Here is a 20,123-nt window from a genome sequence, read left to right as displayed (position 1 = left end):
AATGATTTTTTTTTTAAGTAAAACAACAAATGGACAATTTAAAAAACAGACAAGAGTCAAGTTTCTCGTTTTAAAAAAAAGCAGGGCTCCCCAAAACAAAATAAAACACACTTTTAATATACTTAAATGCACTTTTGGGGGGCTTAAAAATACTTCAGTAACAAGCCTAAAGAAAACCTTGTGGACAAGTTATAAACTTATGAAAACTGAGGTTAAAATACGAATGTTGACAACCAGCCTTTAGCACATGAATGAAGCCTATATGAACTAAGAAAACCTTGTAGAAGTGGGGGCCAAAGGTTAATCTTTCACTCTTGTAAAAATTTAAATGTCAACATTTGTTTAGTTTCTAAAGTCTTCATTTCCTCCTTGAACTAAATTGGCATCTTAAAAGGGATTGAGAACAGCAGACAAAAGTTAAACTTAAGTATAAAGGAGCACAGCTGACAACAGGGTCAAACTACCTGAGCTAGTTAAAAGATACTCCATTAAAAAAAAAAAAGATAGGGCTTCCCTGGTGGCGCAGTGGTTGAGAGTCCGCCTGCCGATGCAGGGGACACGGGTTCGTGCCCCGATCCCGGAAGATCCCACATGCCGCGGAGCGGCTGGGCCCGCGAGCCATGGCCGCGGAGCCTGTGTGTCCGGAGCCTGTGCTCCGCAACGGGAGAGGCCACAACAGTGAGAGGTCTGCGTACCGCAAAAAAAAAAAAAAGATACTCCATTAAAGACTAGACCTAATGGGTTAAAACTAGGGGTCTCTGTACTTTTTTTAGTCATTAGTTAGCACCACCTTTTCACCCCATAGCAGAGTCAAATCAGTGGGGTGATTTTAAATGAATGACTTTGTGTTTTAGCAAGCAAACAAAATATTACAGTATACTGTCAAGAAAATCCTTAACTAATATGAATGATTTTTAGTAGTATTTCAGTCCTAAATAAATGGCAAAATCCTAACCATGTAATTTATTAACATCCATTTCCAGACAAGCAAGTCCAACAATAAGAATAAGAAATTCTTTGTTTTTTCTCCTGGACAAACCTGCCTACGGAAGTCTATGTATTTACTCAAGATCTGGCACATATAACCAACAAGCCAGATAATACGACGTTGGCAAGGATACGGAGAAAGTTTAACCCTCGTATACTGCTGGTGGAGAGATAAATGGCACAGCCACTTTGAGAAACAGTCTGGCAGTCCCTCAAAGGGTTAAACTAATGACTAAAAAAAAAGACAGATCCTTAGTTTTATATTATGTTCATCCTTTAATGGACTGTCTCTTAACCATAAGACCCAGCAATTCCACTCCTAGGAATATACCCAAGAGAAATGAAAACATATGTGCACACAAAAACATGTACATGAATGTTCATGGCACATTATTCATAATAGCCAAAAAATGGAAACAACCCAAACGTCCATCAACTGAAAGAATGAATAAACAAAATGAGGTCTATCCATACAATGGAATATTATTTGGCAATAAAAAGAAATGAAGTTCTGATACAGGAACAAACCTTATAAACATGATGACAAGTGAAAGAAGCCAATCACAAAGGACCACATATTGTATGATTCCATTTATATTAAATGTTCAGAACAGGCAAAATCTATCGAGACAAAAAGTAGACTAATGGTTGCCTAGAGCTGAGAGAGAGAGGGATTTTGAGGGTGAAAGGTAAGGGGTAAGGTTTTTTGGTTTTGGTTTTTGAGGTGAGGAAAATGTTCCAAAATTGATTGTGGTAATGGTTTCACATTTCTATAAATACACTTGGAGCCATTGAATTGTATACCTTAATTGAGTAAACTATATGTTGTGTGAATTACATCTCAATAAAACTTAAATCAGTGCACTCGGGCTTCCCTGGTGGAGCAGTGGTTAAGAATCCGCCTGCCAATGCAGGGGACATGGGTTCGAGCCCTGGTCCGGGAAGATCCCACATGCCATGGAGCAACTAAGCCCGTGTGCCACAACTACTGAGCCTGCGAGCCACAATTACTGAAGCCCGCACACCTAGAGCCCGTGCTCCGCAACGAGAAGCCACTGCAATGAGAAGCCCGCGCACCGCAACGAAGAGTAGCCCTCGCTCGCTGCAACTAGAGAAAGCCCGCGCAGCAACAAAGACCCAACACAGCCAAAAATAAAATAAATAAATTTTTTAAAAAAATCAGTGCACTCTTGCTCAATACAGGAAGGACTTACAACCATGGGACTGTACTGCTACTGTGGTGGATACAGAAGAGCATCAAACATAATCCTGCCCTCCAGAGCTTCCTGATCATCTATAGAAAGGATCAGGCTACCGTTTTCTCCTTCTAATTTTCTAATCCCTTATCTGATATTTCTTTAAGTAAGTGACAAAACACCATTCTACAAATGTGTTTACAGGATGATTATTTAAACAGTGATCCAAACTAGGTCTACATTTAACAACTTCTTTATGGTAGATCTCAAAATCATCTGCTGTGTGAAAAGTAAGTTCAGAACAATAATGATAAGTTCTGAATAATAATAACAATAATGTTTGCAAAAGTCACAGAGAAATCAGTACTGTATGTTTTCTATGGGTAAATATGTATGCAAGTGGATAAGTACAGTATTTTAAAAATCTAGGTGGAAACATACCGAAGTTTTCTCAACAATTACAGTTCTCGTTATTATAAAAGTATGCATGCATTCCTTATACAACTGAAAATTCATCATTTAAAAAAACTAATCCTAAGGGAAAGGAGTATGACTTCAATTCACATAAAAGCAAGTCATATGGACTTTATAGCTTATCATAAAGCTTACAATTTAGCCTTTAACCTTACTCCTTATGCTGAAAAACAAACAAAAAAAACCTCTCCTTTATTGATTAAAAACTACAAATTTAATATTTACAGATAGAAAAGGGAAGCTATGTACAAAATCATGGGGCACATTCACAGTAAAGATAACACAGAAGAAATGGTCATAAGAACAAAGATTAAAAGATCAGCATAATCTTTCATAAGAAAGATAATCATAATCAGAATTAAAATATCCAAGGGATACATAACCCTAAAGAAAGTTTGATGACCAGTAAGTTTAAGGTTCCTGGTTTTTACTGTTTTGAAGAGATTAATTAATCTGTAAGAAACAAACTCACTGCCCTCTCCTACAGGAAACAGTATAACAAAACTCCTACTGCAGGGCTTCCCTGTTGGCGCAGTGGTTAAGAATCCACCTGCCAATGCAGGGAACACGGGTTCGAGTCCTGATCCGGGAAGATCCCACATGCAGCGAAGCAACTAAGCCCGTGCGCCACAACTACTGAGCCTGGGTTCTAGAGCCCATGCACCACAACTACTGAATCCATGTGCCACAACTACTGAAGCCTGTGCACCTAGAGCCCATGCTCCGCAACAAGAGAAGCCACCACAATGAGAAGCCCGTGCACCACAATGAAGAGTAGCCCCCACTCACCTCAACTAGAGAAAGTCTGAGCACAGCAACGAAGGCCCAACACGGCCAAAATAAATAAATAAATAAAAGTTTTTCTCTAAAAAAAAAAAAGGAAGATTCAAACTTAGCACTATAAAAATTAATCTCACTTACTCACATTTCCTGAATGGGCAAGAATGGGATGGCCCAGGGGTGTGACCAATAGAAAAATGAGAATAGCTGGTACCGACAGTTTAAAGTCAGGTAGGTGTGGGACTGAATCACTGAACCACTGAATGAAACTAGGCAAATCACTTCAGCTCTATGAGCTCTGGTCTTCTCATCTGTGATAAAAAAGGAAAAACCACCCACCTTAGGGATATTGCAAGGATTAAATAATACTATATATTGGGGAGGTGGGTAAAATACTGCCTGAAATAAAATTGGTGCTCAGTGGGAGTACGGGAAGATATGCATGGACCATCCTTAACAAGAAACTTTAAACAACCAAGCCGGGCTTCCCTGGTGGCGCAGTGGTTGAGAGTCTGCCTGCCGATGCAGGGGACATGGGTTCGTGCCCCGGTCTGGGAGGATCCCACATGCCGCCGAGCGGTTGGGCCCGTGAGCCATGGCCGTTGAGCCTGCGCATCCGGAGCCTGTGTTCCGCAACGGGAGAGGCCACGGCAGTGAGAGGCCCGTGTACCAAAAAAAAAAAAACAAAAAAAAAAAAAAAAAAAACCAACCAAGCCAACCAGTTTTAACCACTCTATAAACTGTCAGGCATATATTACAATAAAATAGTTTGCCCGCATAGAGGCCAGATTATTCAACAAGTCACAATATTTAAAATCTAACTAAAAGGTAATGGCTTTGAACCACTGATCTAAATTAAAAATGCTAAATCAGGGCTTCCCTGGTGGCGCAGTGGTTGAGAGTCCGCCTGCTGATGCAGGGGACACGGGTTCGTGTCCCAGTCCGGGAGAATCCCGCATGCGCTGGGCCCGTGAGCCATGGCCGCTGAGCCTGCGCGTCTGGAGCCTGTGCTCCGCAATGGGAGAGGCCACAGCAGTGAGAGGCCCGTGTACCACAAAAAAAAAAAAAAAAAAAAGCTAAATCAAGGCTGGGAACGCAGCACCCTCAATCTATTTCTCCCTGCAATCTCCACTAGATCATAAACTCCATGAGTGAAGGGATAATCTTCTACTCACTACTATATACTATGTCCCTAGCACAGTATCTATTACATAACAGGTATTTAACGAAGGTGTGCTCATAAACAAATGATATTTTTTAATCCTTTGTACCTCAATGTCCTCATTAATGAAATGGGAATACAAAGCAACTTCTATTACAAGGAACTCTAAGAAATATTCTCACTCTTCTTTTCTTGGGGAATGTTTTTATATTTATACTATTTGATGCTATTGTAAATTGTATTGCTTTTCAAATTTCAATTACCAATTGTACATTGCAAGTTTACATAAATACAATTGATGTATTTCAGAAATTGAACTTATAGCCTAGCTAAACTTAAATTCTAGTAACTTTTTTTTTTTTTTTAATGCTTGGCTTTTGTATTTATTTATTTATTTATTTATGTCTGTGTTGGGTCTTAATTTCTGTGTGAGGGCTTTCTCTAGTTGTGGCAAGCGGGGGCCACTCTTCATCGCGGCGCGCGGGCCTCTCACTATCGCGGCCTCTTTTGTTGCGGAGCACAGGCTCCAGACGCGCAGGCTCAGCAGTTGTGGCTCACGGGCCTAGTTGCCCTGCAGCATGTGGGATCTTCCCAGACCAGGGCTCGAACCCGTGTCCCCTGCATTAGCAGGCAGATTCTCAACCACTGCGCCACCAGGGAAGCCCTAACTTTTTTTTTTTACACCAATTACTCAGAGCTTTCTACATGCATAATCATGTCATCTATTGGGTTGGCCAAAAAGTTCGTTCGACTTTTTCCCTAAGATGGCTGTAGTGGCACTTAGTTGTCTTTAACTTCATTCAAAACAATTTTGTTAGACTGTATTGTGACAGCTGTCATATCAGTGTGCGTTTTAAAAACACATCAAAATTGGTGAATTTTTGTGTAGCCGTTTTAATATTGAAGATGGAAGAAAAAAAGCAACATTTTCAGCATATTATGCTTTATTATTTCAAGAAAGGTAAAAATGCAACTGAAATGCAAAAAAAGATTTGTGCAGTGTTATGGAGAGGGTGCTGTGACTGATCAAACGTGTCAAAAGTGGTCTGCGAAGCTTTATGCTGGAGATTTCTCGCTGGACACTGCTCCACGGTTGGGTACACCAGTTGAAGTTGATAGCGATCAAATCGAGACATTAACTGAGAACAATCAGCGTTATACCACACAGGAGATAGCCGACATACTCAAAATATCCAAATCAAGCACTGAAAACCATTTGCACCAGCCTGGTTATGTTACTCACTTTGATGTTTGGGTTCCACATAAGCTAAGCGAAAAAAACTCTCGACTAGGGCCTCCCTGGTGGCGCAGTGGTTGAGAGTCCGCCTGCCGATGCAGGGGATACGGGTTCGTGCCCCGGTCTGGGAGGATCCCATATGCCGCGGAGCGGCTGGGCCCGTGAGCCATGGCCGCTGGGCCTGCGCATCCGGAGCCTGTGCTCCGCAACGGGAGAGGCCACAACAGTGAGAGGCCCGCATACCGCAAAAAGAAAAAAAAAAACTCTCGACTATATTTCTGAATGCAATTCTCTACTTAAACATAACGAAAAGGTTCCGTTTTTAAAACAAATTGTGACAGGCAATGAAAACTGGATACTGTACGATAATGTGGAACAGAAGATATCGTGGGGCAGGTGAAATGAACCACCACCAACCACACCAAAGACGGGTCTTCATCCAAAGAAGGTGGTGATGTGTATATGGTGGGATTGGAAGGGAGTCCTCTATTATGAGCTCCTGCTGGAAAACCAAACGATTAATTCCAACAAGTACTGCTCTCAATTAGACCAACTAAAAACAGCACTCGACGAAAAGTGTCTGGAATTCGTCAACAGAAAACGCATCATCTTCCATTAGGATAACGCAAGAAGACCACATGTTTCTTTGATAACCAGGCAAAGACTGTTACAGCTTGGCTGGATGGTTCTGATTCATCCGCCGTATTCACTAGACATTGCACCTTTGGATTTCCATTTATTTCAGTCTTTACAAAATTCTCTTAATGGAAAAAATTTCAATTCCCTGGAAGACTGTAAAATGCACATGGAACAGTTCTTTGTTCAAAAAGAGAAAGTTTTGGGGCTTCCCTGGTGGCGCAGTGGTTGAGAGTCCGCCTGCCGATGCAGAGGACACGGGTTCGGGCCCCGGTTCGGGAAGCTCCCACATGCCGCGGAGCAGCTGGGCCTGTGAGCCATGGCCGCTGAGCCTGCGCGTCCGGAGCCTGTGCGCCGCAATGGGAGAGGCCACAACAGAAAAAAAAAAAAAAGAGAAAGTTTTGGGAAGATGGAATTATGAAGTCGCCTGAAAAATGGCAGAAGGTAGTAGAACAAAACAGTGAATACGTTGTTCAACAAAGTTCTTGGTGAAAGTGAAAAATGTGTCTTTTATTTTTACTTAAATAGCAAAGGAACTTTCTGGCCAAAGCAATATAAGACATCTAAAAAATAAACATAGTTTTACTTTTCCTTTCCAATCTATAAGCTTATTCATTTTACTTGCCTTAATGCATCTGGCTAGGACCTTCAGAACATGCTGAATTGAAGCTGTGAGAACAAATATCCTTGACATGTTCTGGACATTAGGTTGAAAGCACTCAATCTTTCACCATTTAAGTATGAGGTTCATTGCAGGTTTTTAATAGACGCCTTTTATCAGACTGAGGAAGTTCCCTTCTATTCCTAACCGGCTGAGAGCTTTTATCACAAATTAGTGCTGAAATCTGTTCAAGTGCTTTTTATGCATCTATTACAAGATCATTTAACTTTTCACCTTTATTTTATCAATATGGTAGATTACATTAACTTTTAATGTTCAATCTACCTTGCAATTGGGATTAAACCCAATTGGTCATGATGTGTTATCATACATATAGGATACATATAGAGAGCTAGATTCAATTTACTAACATTTTGTTAATGATTTTTGCATATATATTCATGAGGGATACTGAGCTATGGTTTTCTTTTTTCATAATGTCTTTACCTGGTATGCTATCAAGATAATGCTGGTCTCATAAGTGTTTTCTGAAATTTGTGAAAAATTTGTTATTATTTCTTCCTTAAATGTTTGATAGAATTCACCAATAAAGCCATGTGGGCCTGGACTTTTCTTTGTGGGAAGGCTTTTAATTACAAATCCAATTTCTTTAATTAATATAGGGTTATTCAGAGTTGCTTTCTATTTCATTTATTTCAACTCTTTATTTCTCTCCTACTTAGTCTGCTCTTTTTCTAACATCTTAAGGGGGAAGCTTCGGTCATCGATTTTAGATGTTTCTTTTGAAACTGTTTCCTTCTAAAGCACTGCTTTAGCTGCATACCACAAATTTTGATAGACTGTGTTTCATTTTCACGCAGGTTAAAAGATCTTCTAATTTCCCCTGTGAATTCTTCTTTGATCTAAAGTTTATTTAGAAGTATGTTATTTAACTTGCAAATATTTGGAGATTTTCCAGGTATCTTTTTCTTTTTGATTTCTCATTTAATTTTGTTGTAGTCGGAATACTCTCTATATAATTTTAATCCTTTTAAATCTGTTGAAACAAGTTTTATAGCCCAGGATATAGTCCATTTTGGTAAATGTTCCATGTGCGCCTGAAAAGCATGTGGGTATAGTGTTCTATAAATGTCAATTAGGTACAGTTCACTGACAGTATTGTCCAAATCTTTTATATCCTTGATGATTTTTTTGCCTGCTTGTTCTATCAACTATTGAGAGAGAATACTGCAATTTCCAACTAAAGCTGTGGATTCGTCTACTGTTCCTTTCAACTGTCAGTTTTTGCTTTGCTCTGTTATTGGATGCATAACATTTACAACTGCTGAGTCTTCTCAATGGATTGATCCTTTTTTCATTATGAAATGCCCTTCATTACCCCTTGTAATATTTTCCTTGTTCTGAAGTCTCCTTTGTCTAATACAACTATAGGCACGCCAATCTTTTTATACTTAGTGTTTTTACAGTATCTTTTTCCATCCTTTTAAATACAAAGATGCAGGTTAAAAATAAGGTGGGTTTCTTGTAGACAGCACATAGTTGGATCACATAACAATGATCTAACCTGGCACTCTTAATTGGAGTGCTCAACCATTTACAAATTTATTTAATTATCTGTGTTTAAACCTACAATGTTACTTTCTTTTCCTATCTTTTGTTTCTTTTCCTCCTCCCCATCCTTCTTTAGAACTGAGATACATATTTTTTCAAGTATTCCATTTTATCTCCACTAAGAGATCATGAGCTATTATCTCTGTTTTGTTATTTTCTTAGTGGTATGCATATTTAACTTATCATAGCCAACCTCCAAATAATCTATGGGAAAAGAATCTAAAAAAAGAGTAGATATATGTATATGTATAACTGATTCACTTTGCTGTACTCCTGAAACTAACACAACATTGAAAATCAACTATACTCCAATAAAAAGAAAAAAAAAGAAAAAATTCATTGTACTCAAAGGTTTGTTAGTAAAAGCAGATTCCCATTATAGCAAATGTCACTATAAAAAGTTCTGTAAGGATAGCCCATAACAAAAATTTTGTTCTAAATTTCTATTCAGAAATAAATAAAACTTTGGAGAACTAGATAAAATAAGTTATCTACAACAAATAATTCTGTACAACAAACAGCTCCTCAGGTTCTATTCCAGAATATGTAACAATTTTTTAAAAAATTGTCCTAATTGAGTGCTATTAACAGGCAAGACCTTTTAACTTTTGCTCCAGTATCTAGTATGGCATACAGATTCACCTCACTTTTCCCCACATGAAATATTCTAAATCATCCCTAGAAAAATCCCCTTTCAAAACAAGCCACCAAATAATAATATAGCATCAAAAAAGAGAGGGCTTTACATAACACCACCAACTATCTCTAAATAAATTAAATCTTTTAACTTTCTAATTCATTTTAGATAGCTCCTGTTTTTTTCTCCAGGACTTAACAGAATTGTGACTTTCAATAATATGCATACTGTAATTACAGATTAATTCCAAATTATTCCAAAATATGAAAGCCCTCTGGAATCTGTTATGGGGAGAGTTTATTTGTAACAGCACTTGTATTAGAACTTAGTATGGGTCCTCATCAAAACCTCAGAATAGGTACTGCTGATACACAGAACGCAAAAGGGCCTTGGAGATTATCTGGTATAGAGATTTGTTCCTTAGATCCCTAATAAGTCCTAAAGATAACAGTGTGGGTCCTGAACTATTTTCCACCTATACAGCCTACTTAAAATGATAAACTGACTTGACTTTAGCTAAAATTTCATCAACTCAGTATAGATGAAAGGATTAACTCTATGTAGTAAAACTCACCTCATACTGCCCTAAAGCTCTAATTAATAAAACTGGGGAAATAAGGTATTGCTTAATAAATTCAGTTTAATAGAAAACAGGCTTTTTAAAACATGGCCTCCCAGGGAGTGAAGGGAAGGATAATAAAAGATTGGGAATTAGATTTAGTCCATTCTCCAACACAATAACTTTCCACGCAACATCTCTAATAATTACTTACATGCTTCTGCTCAAATACTTCTGTAAAAGAGAAATACGATTCAAAGCGATGTGTTCTAATTTGAAACAACTAACTGCCAGATAGTGGGGTTTTTTGTTGTTGTTGTTTTGGGTTTTTTTTTTGCGGTACGCGGGCCTCTCACTGCTGTGGCCTCTCCTGCTGCAGAGCACAGGCTCCGGACGCACAGGCCCAGCGGCCATGGCCCACGGGCCCAGCCGCTCCACGGCATGTGGGATCCTCCCGGACCGGGGCACGAACCCGTGTCCCCTGCATCGGCAGGCGGACTCTCAACCACTGCGCCACCAGGGAAGCCCCAGATAGTGGTTTTTAACCCTATTTTTTTTTTAAGATTTAATTTTATTTATTTTTTTTATTTTTGGCTGTGTTGGGTCTTTGTTGCTGCACGTGGGCTTTCTCTAGTTGCAGCGAGTGGGGGGCTACTCTTCGTTGCAGAGCACAGGCTCTAGGCGCACAGGCTCTAGGCGCACAGGCTTAGGTAGTTGTGGCGCGCGGGCTTCAGGAGTTGTGGCTCGTGGGCTCTAGAGCACAGGCTCAGTAGTTGTGGCGCATGGACTTAGTTGCTCCGTGGCATGTGGGATCTTCCCAGACCAGGGCTCGAACCCGTGTCCCTTGCATTGGCAGGCGGATTCTTAACCACTGTGCCACCAGGGAACTCCTTTAACCCTATTGTGAATCACTGAACTTTTTAAGAATGTAGTGAAAACTGTGGACCTGTCCCCCCGGAAAAAGACACGGCCATAAATACATACATACAAAGACTCCACGCTCCCAATGCAGGGGGCCCGGGTTCGATCCCTGGTCAGAGAACTAGATCCCACATGCCACAACTAAGAGTTCTCGCGCTGCAACTAAAGATCCCACACGCGGCAACGAAGACCCCATGTGCTGCAACTAAGACCAGGTGCAGGCAAATAAATAAATAAATATTAAAAAAAAATAAAACCAAGCTATTCTACACTATCATTCTGTGACTTATTCATAATATTTTATCTGAATTTTTCTTAGGTTGTTTAGCTATAGTGATCTTACTGTGAAACAAAAAGTCTCATCCTTCCACAATCTGACCCCCAAGCAAATTAATTACTACGCTCTCTCCTTTTAGGCTCATAATACCTTCACATCTCCATATTGTTTTTAATGGAGGGGAGTGAATATACATATGTACTTGTGCCCCCTTCTTTTAGGTTCATAATACCTTCACATCTCCATATCCACCATCAGCTGTGTGCCATAGACATATGGGTCCATGCCTGACTGATTATAAGTGCCTCAAGAGTATGCAGTGCATCTAGTTGTTTAATCCTCTGTTAACGCCTATACATAGTACAGACTCAATAAGAGTTAGCTGAACTCAACTGTTGAAAAATTTGGGCACTAAAATTTCAATATAGCTATTATGTTTCTTCTCCTTCATCTCATCCAGATTATCACACAGCAGGTCAAACAGCTTTTCATTAGAAGCTGATGGAATATTTTGTGCCTTGATTCTAGCTAGTCAATTGTTAATATAATGGAGATTGGACAAGTTAGTTTTGGTTTGATACTAGTAGCTTCTGCCAAATTTGAACATTAAATCTGCCTGCTGAAGTTAGTTAATATAACAGAATATATCCTGAACTAGAGGCACCATCTCCTGAGATTAGCTGGCCCTTCAGATTACATTTTAATTCCACAATTAATCCTTAGTATTCCTCTGGAGACAGACAAAACAGAAATTAAATCAACATGAACCCTGGCAGCAGACTATGTGATAAAAGTCACATACTTACTCTTTATAAAAGCAAAGTTATCAGTCACACGGGTCACATCTATTACAACAGATACCATCACCTTGTTATCTTTATGTAGGCAACATTAACAGTCTTCACAGGACTTAGTACTTGAGGTAATACTGGTTAAAATAAAATTCTAGGGCTTCCCTAGAATTTAGTGGTTGAGAGTCCGCCTGCCGATGCAGGGGACACGGGTTCATGCCGCGGTCCGGGAAGATCCCACATGCCGCGGAGCGGCTGGGCCCGTGAGCCATGGCCGCTGAGCCTGCGCGTCTGGAGCCTGTGCTCCGCAGCAGGAAAGGCCGCAACAGTGAGAGGCCTGCGTACAGGAAAAAAAAGAAAAAAAAAATTCTAGTACAGCAAATTTGGATAGCCACTTACTGTTACCATTTTAAAACTAAACTATGCTTTGGTTAAAATAAAAGGCGTTGAAATAGACATTTCTCCAAAGACATACAGATGGCCAACAGGCACGTGAAAAGATGCTCAACAATGCTGTGTAACTCACCAAGTTACTTTGTCAACATCCTGGGCCAATAATACCATTTGCAAAAATCACTGCCATTTGAGTAGTATTACCAGTTGTGCAGATGCTAACAAAATTTTCAAGACTTCTAGGGCTTTTGCTAAATGTGGACTAAAAGAAAAACAATCACCATTTTCTGACTGCGCTTTGTCAACGATACGGGATGAGAGGAGGTCAAGCTTCAACAAAAGAGTGAGTTTAATAAAATCCAATCATTCCACTTCTGCCTATACACCCAAAATAACTGAAAGCAGGGACTCGAACAGATACCTGTACACTCATATTCCTAGCAGCATTGCTCACAGTAGCCAAAACACAGAAGTAACCCAAGTGACCACTGACAGATACATGGATAAATAAAATGTGGTACATATAGTATTATTCAGCCTTGAAAAGAAAGGAAATTCCGACACATGCTACAACACGGATGAACCTTGAGAATATTACGCTAAGTAAAATAAGCCAGTCACAAAAAGACAAACACCGTATGAGTCCACTTATATGACATTTCTAGAGTAGTCAAATGCATGGAAACAAAGTAGAATGGTGGTTGCCAGGGACTAAGGGGAGGCATAAACGTGGATTTATTGTTTAATGAGTACAGTTTCATTTCTGCAAGATGAAAAAGTTCTTGAGAGGGACGGTGGTGATGGTTGTACAACAAAGTGAAGGCACTGTACACTCAAAAATGCTTAGAATGGTAAATTTTATGTCATGTATATTTACTACAATTTTAAAAAGAGTGAAGTTCAGCAAAGGACACCATAAATAAAACTTAAAGACAACCTATGGACTGGGAGAAAATATTTGCAAACGATGCAACGGACAAAGACTTAATTGCCAAAATATACAAAGAGCTCATACAACTCAATAACAAAAAAACAAACAATCCAATCAAAAAACGGGCAGAAGACCTAAACAGACATTCCTCCAAAGACATACAGATGGCAAACAGGCATATGAAAAGATGCTCAACAACGCTAACTATTAGAGAAATGCAAATCCAAACTACAGTGAGGTATCACTCACATCGGTCAGAGTGGCCATCATTAAAAAGTCTCCAAATAACAAATGCTGGAGAGGATGTGGAGAAAAGAGAAACCTCCTACACTGTTGGTGGGAACGTAAATTGGTGCAGCCACTATGGAGAACAGTATGGAGGTTCCTCAAAAAACTAAAGAGTTGCCATATGATCCTTCAATCCCACTCCTGGGCATATATCTGGAAAAGACAAAGATTCTAATTCAAAACAATACATGCATATGAATGTTCATAGCAGCACTATGTACAATAGCCAAGACATGGAAGCAACCTAAGTGTCCATCAACAGATGAATGGATAAAGAAGTTGTACGTATATATACAATAGAATATCACTCAGCCATAAAAAAAGAATGAAGTAATGTCAGTTGCAGAAACATGGATAGACCTGGAGATTATCATACTAAGTGAGGTAAGCCAGACAGACAAGGACAAATACCATATAATATCACTTATATATGGAATCTAAAATATGGCACAAATAAACTTACCTACAAAAAAGAAACAGACTCACAGACATAGAGAACAGACTTGTGGTTGCCAAGGGGGAGGGGAGGCAGGGGACGGTTGGACTGAGAGTCTGGGATTAACAGATGCAAACTATTATATATAGAATGGATAAGGGAGGTCTTATTGTATAGCACAGGCAACTATATTCAATATCCTGTAATAAACCATGATGGAAAAGAGTATGAAAAAGAATATACATAGATAGGTAGATAGATAAGATAACTGAATCACTTTGCTGTACAAGAAAGACTAACACAACATCGTAAATCAACTATACTTCAGTTTAAAAAAAAGAGTGAAGTTTGATGACCAACCTCTTTCTTTATCTCCCTCATCTAGTTAGAATTAGGAAACAGACATCACCCTTTTTTTTTTTTTTTTTTTTTTTTGCGGTACACGGGCCTCTCACTGTTGTGGCCTCTCCCGTTGCGGAGCACAGGCTCCGGATGCGCAGGCCCAGCGGCCATGGCTCACGGGCCCAGCCGCTCCGCGGCATATGGGATCCTCCCAGACCGGGGCACGAACCCGTATCCCCTGCATCGGCAGGCGGACTCTCAACCACTGCGCCACCAGGGAGGCCCGACATCACCCTTTTTTAAAGAATACTTTTAGAAAAACACTCCACCTCTATCTTCCTTGACACTGTCTCAGACTATACTTAATGGGCAGAACAAAGTGCTTTTCTTGTTCCTTTGGTATTTGCAATCCAAATTCCCAGAAGTCTATATACACATAATGAAAGGGTTAATAAGGAAAGAATTTTGGCAAGATTTTTTTCTAGCCTTTGTTCCTGAGGGTTTTGTATTTTAACGCCACTACTCGCTCTTTGATAGGATTAATGTCTAAATGGAATTTTTAATTTTTGTTTTCCCCTTTCTCAAATATGGCTCCCTCTTTTGGTGCAGATCATCAAAAATAATTTTCTTAAACTGGAAGTACCCAGAATTAAACTGACTTCCAAGTCATACAGTTAATTAACTTCTTAGAAGGTACTAGAACCAAAGCTAGATTATTCCTATTCCTGTACACTTTGCAGTATATGCAGTTAAAAGGGGGGAGAGTGAGGTTAAGTTAAAAGCGTAAGATAGGACTATAACGAAATGCCATTCTTAGCTCTGTATTCCAAATTGCACAGGAAATTACCAATTAGGTTTCTAAAATTATCAAAAACTGAACCAGTGACTTCCATGGCGGTCCAGCAGTTAAGACCCCCTGCTTCCACTGCAGGGGGGAAGGGTTCGATCCCTGGTTGGGGAACTAAGATCCCAGATGCCGCACGGTGCAGCCAAAAAGTAAAAAAACAAAAAACAAAATTCTCTTACTGTGAGCATCTGACTGTGAACATTCCTCAGCACAAGGTATATCTGTGAGGGGAATGATACTGCTTGTATCTGATGGCTAATACAGTATAACTATGTTCTATTGTTAAACAGTAAAGATAAGATTCTACAAAACTAGTGTATGAAAAGTGGGAAGAAAGCAAAGAGCCTGACTTAGTCGTGAGAACCTTGGAAAACAGGCAAAACCAATCAACCAAATGAGAAGAAGAGCTTTTACTAGTACTCCAGATCCTTCAGACTGCTCTAACCTGCAAAGGAGTATTCCTTGGGTAGAAAGCAAGAGCAGTCCAAATTATGAAATAAGATTCCCGGGGTTCCCTGGTGGCGCAGTGGTTGGGAGTCCGCCTGCCGATGCAGGGGACGCGGGTTCGTGCCCCGGTCCGGGAGGATCCCACATGCCGCGGAGCGGCTGGGCCCGTGGGCCATGGCCGCCGAGCCTGCGCGTCCAGAGCCTGTGCTCCGCAACGGGAGAGGCCACAATAGGGAGAGGCCCGCGTACCGCAAAAAAAAAAAAAAAAAAAGATTCCCCATGAAAGTCTCTAAGGGCAAAAAAAAGCTGATCAGGGGACAAGCAGGTGCTAGGACAAATGACCCTACAATAGAAACTTTGTGGCGCCACACTAAGTCAAAGCCTAGCCTCAAATGAACCAAAATGAACAGAGAGATGGGAAGGGCAACCCTCCTGCAGGGCAAAGTCACCAAATACTCCAGGAATGATTTTTTTTTTAATATGCCTAAAGTCTAAACAAGGTAAATTTGGGACTAGAAAAAGCCAAGTCTCTTTCTGGATTAGGGAAAAAGGGAAACTGGACTGTAAAACGTCAAAAAGAACAGCCTAAGAAGTGTTTAAACATGGCTAACATACTAGGAAGCAGATTCTAAACTAATCCATCCCATTACACACAGTAGTAGTTAGGACCAAGTGAAACCTACCATCAAGCGGGACTTAGCAAAAAAAAAAAAAAAACAAAAAACAGGGCTTCCCTGGTGGCGCAGTGGTTGAGAGTCCGCCTGCCAATGCAGGGGATACGGGTTCGTGCCCCAGTCTGGGAAGATCCCACATGCCACGGAGCGGCTGGGCCCGTGAGCCATGGCCGCTGAGCCTGCGTGTCCGGAGCCTGTGCTCCGCAATGGGAGAGGCCACAACAGTGAGAGGCCCGCGTACCGCAAAAACAAAACAAAACAAAACAAAAAAACAAAAAAAACACATCGCAACAGATCTTGTTTAAAACAATTTATTAGAAACATTTTTAGGATGCAACTTTATAAACATTAGCACTGAAAACAAAAGAGGTACCTAGCAATTTGAGACCCCGACAAGATAAAGAGGATGAACAAGACTAACCAAGCCAAACCATCTCTAGACTCAAGTTTGAAATAAGAAATCATTGATAGGACTTCCCTGATGGCACAGTGGTTAAGAATCCGCCTGCCAATGCAGGGGACACGGGTTCGATCCCTGGTCCGGAGAGATCCCCCATGCTGCGGAGCAACTAAGTCCGTGTACCGTAACTACTGAGCCTGCGCTCTAGAGCCTGCGAGCCACAACTACTGAGCCTGTGTGCCACCGCTACTGAAACCCACATGCCTAGAGCCCGTGCTCTGCAACAAGAGAAGCCACCGCAATGAGAAGCCCACACACCACAACCAAGAATAGCCCCTGCTCGTGGCAAGTAGAGAGAAAGCCCACAGCAACGAAGACCCAGCGCAGCCAAAAATAAATAAATAAATTTAAAGATAAATAAGGTAAAAAGTAAAGCCTTAAAAGCATTCAGAAAACGTTTAAAAAAATCATTGATAATACAACCTTACTTGCTTTCTTTCTCCTTGCCTTAAAAAAAAAGTTAAGAAATACTTCAATTTAATCTTTAACTAAAAGTAAACGGAAAATAAGAAGTAACATAACTGACTAACAGCCAGGTGTAATGACAATACTGATCACATATAGGAAGGAAGGAAGCAGATGAAAAGTGAAAATCACAAGGAGGAAAACTAGATATGGATATGGATTCTCTAACCACTGTGGCACAAGAGTTCATGTACACTTTGTTAAGCGTCAACCAAATTTATATTACTGACTGCGAAAAAGAGAAATAAGGTATTACTGCACCAAAATCCATAAGACAAGAATTCAGAAAGGTAAGATCAGAACTCAAAAAACAGTATTTCTATTTGAGGGCATTTGCTGGTTTAATTCTAAAGAAAAAGCTTTGAAACTGAGCTAGCTGTACTTTAGGAGGCCCGAGTGTGTCGAGAAAGAAGAAAGTCAAAGCCCAGGACCTGCCCAATGAGGGGATTCTGGGAAATCTACCCTATACTTTAAACAAAGAGCACAGGGCTACCCTTTCAGGGTAACAGCCACCTAGGAATACACCAGCCCTCATGAAAACTCAATGGATAGAATTATGGAGATTACACAAATTTAAAGAGAAAATAAAGAAGTGGAGGTATCAGAAGAAATACAAAAGTGCAAGGAAATTTCAGAACAACCTACTCAGTATTCAGCCGTGGGAAATAAAGACCAGCAATCCAGAAGATAGGGTAAGAGGCAGAGAAAATACAGTAAGAAGGTCTAACATATGTTTAAATGGAGTGCAAGAAAGAGAAGACAGAGTGGAAGGCAGAGGCAATATATGAAGAGACAATGGCTGAGAATATTCTAGAACTGATGAAAACCAGCAACCCACAGATTTAAGAAATCCAATAAATTCCAAGCAGAATAAATCAAAATAATCCAACCATTCATAAAAATCTGCATACAGATGTTTATAGCAGCTTTATTCATAACTGCTAAAACTTGGAAGCAACCAAGACACTCTTTAGTAGGTGAATGGACAGATAAATAAACTGTGGTACATCCAGACAATGAAATACTATTCAGTGCTTTAAAAAAAATTTTTTTTAAAGAGGTAACAACCCATGGAAAGACACAGAGAAAACTTAAATGAGTATTACTAAGTAAAAGAAGCCAATCTGAAAAGGCTACATACGGTATGATTCCAACTACATGACATGCCAGAAAAGATAAAACTATGGAGACAGTAAAAAGATCAGTAGTTGCCTAGGGTTAGGGGAGGGAGGGATGAACAGCTGGAGCACAGAGGATTTTAGGGCAGTAAAACTACTTTGTATGATAGTATAACAAATATATATCATTATACATTTGACCAAACCCATAGAATGTACAACACCAAGAGTGAACCCTAATGTACACTATGGACTTTGGGTGATAATATGTCAATATAGGTTCATCAGTTGTAACAAATGTGCAGGGCCAGGAGGTATCTGGGAAATCTCTGTACCTTCCACTCAATTTTTCTGTGAGCCTAAAACTGCTCTAAAAACTAAAATCTATTTCTTTTAAGTGTATTCTCAGGTTCCCCAAAAATATTCAGATGTAAATAAAGCTCAGGAAAATAATAAAGAAAAAAAGTAATCCAATCTAGACATATCTCTCATCCCTACATTATACTGCAGAAGATCAAAGACAAAGAGAAAATCTCGAAAATGGGCAAAGAAAAGATAGATTACCTTCAACAGAATGGCAATGAGACTAAAAATAAAAAGACTATAATGGAAGTCAGTGGACAATAGTAAACAATGTACTGAAAGGAAATAACAACCAACTTAGAATTTTAAACCTAGCAAAAATACCACGATTCAAGAATAAAACCAAAAACAGACATTTTAAAGCAGACAAAATGAAGAGACAATCACTGGTAGATCCACACTAGAGAAATTCCAAAGGATATATTTCAGGCAAAAGAAAAAATATTCCAGATAGAAGGGCAGAGATGTGAAAAGGAATGAATGACAAAGAAAGTGGTAAACACATAGGTGAACGTGTAGGTTAGGCAAAAAGAACGTAACTATAAAACAGGTGCAATAATAATCTGTGGACTCTTAAAATATATATACAAATGGTGAATACGTGACTTTTTTTCATGTATCAAAAACCACAGAACTGTACAACACGAAGAGTAAATCCTAATGTTAAATTATGGAGTTTCGTTAATAATAACGTATCAATACCGGTTTATCAATTTGTAACAAGTCTACCACACTTAAGCAACATGTTAATAATAGGGGAAACTGGAGGGATGGGATGGTAGTATATGACAACTCTCTGTACTAACTGCTCAAGTTTCTATAAATATAAAACTGCTCTAAAAGCCTACTAGTTAAATATATATACATATACAATTAAATACAGAACAATAGCGTGTGAGGTGGGAGAGGAATAATGGAGTTAAATGTTCAGGGTCCTTATATTGACAAAAAGGAGGGCAAATGTTAATGATTTTAATGTTAATGATTTAACATTAATCTTTGATAAATTAAGGATACATATTGTAACTTCTGTGGTAACCAATAAAAGAGTGCATAACTTTCAAACTAGAAGGTGGAAAAATGGAATATTAAAAATAAATAATAATATAACTGACAAAAATTTGAAGGTAGGGGGGAAAATAGTATGAGAATGTTTGTCTTTCATAGCAGATAATTACTCAATAAATTACAAAAAAATTTCAAAAGAAGGTAAAAGAAGCATAAGAAAGATTTTAAAAGAAACATAAGGAAGACTTAAGCCCAAATATATGTCATTGCTTTAAATGCAATCTTAGACAAGAGTTTGGAGCTAGATTAAAAGAAGAAACATGGGGGATTCCCTGGTGGTGCAGTGGTTGAGAGTCCTCCTGCCGATGCAGGGGACACAGGTTCGTGCCCCGGTCCGGGAAGATCCCACATGCCGCGGAGCGGCTGGGCCCGTAAGCCATGGCCGCTGAGCCTGCGCGTCC

The 20,123-nt window shown here is 39.6% G+C and overlaps 1 protein-coding gene across 5 annotated transcripts in view; it reads right to left on the bottom strand.

The window, feature by feature from the left end:
- Positions 1 to 20,123, bottom strand: part of TLK2 (tousled like kinase 2) — a 113,287-nt gene that overhangs the window by 81,095 nt on the left and 12,069 nt on the right. The window lies entirely within an intron of this gene.

The sequence above is a fragment of the Mesoplodon mirus genome, assembly GCF_964341445.2.
Source record: "Mesoplodon mirus genome assembly, chromosome: 18".
In the NCBI taxonomy this organism is placed as follows: Eukaryota; Metazoa; Chordata; class Mammalia; order Artiodactyla; family Ziphiidae; genus Mesoplodon; species Mesoplodon mirus.
This window is presented reverse-complemented; position numbering and strand designations above follow the sequence as displayed.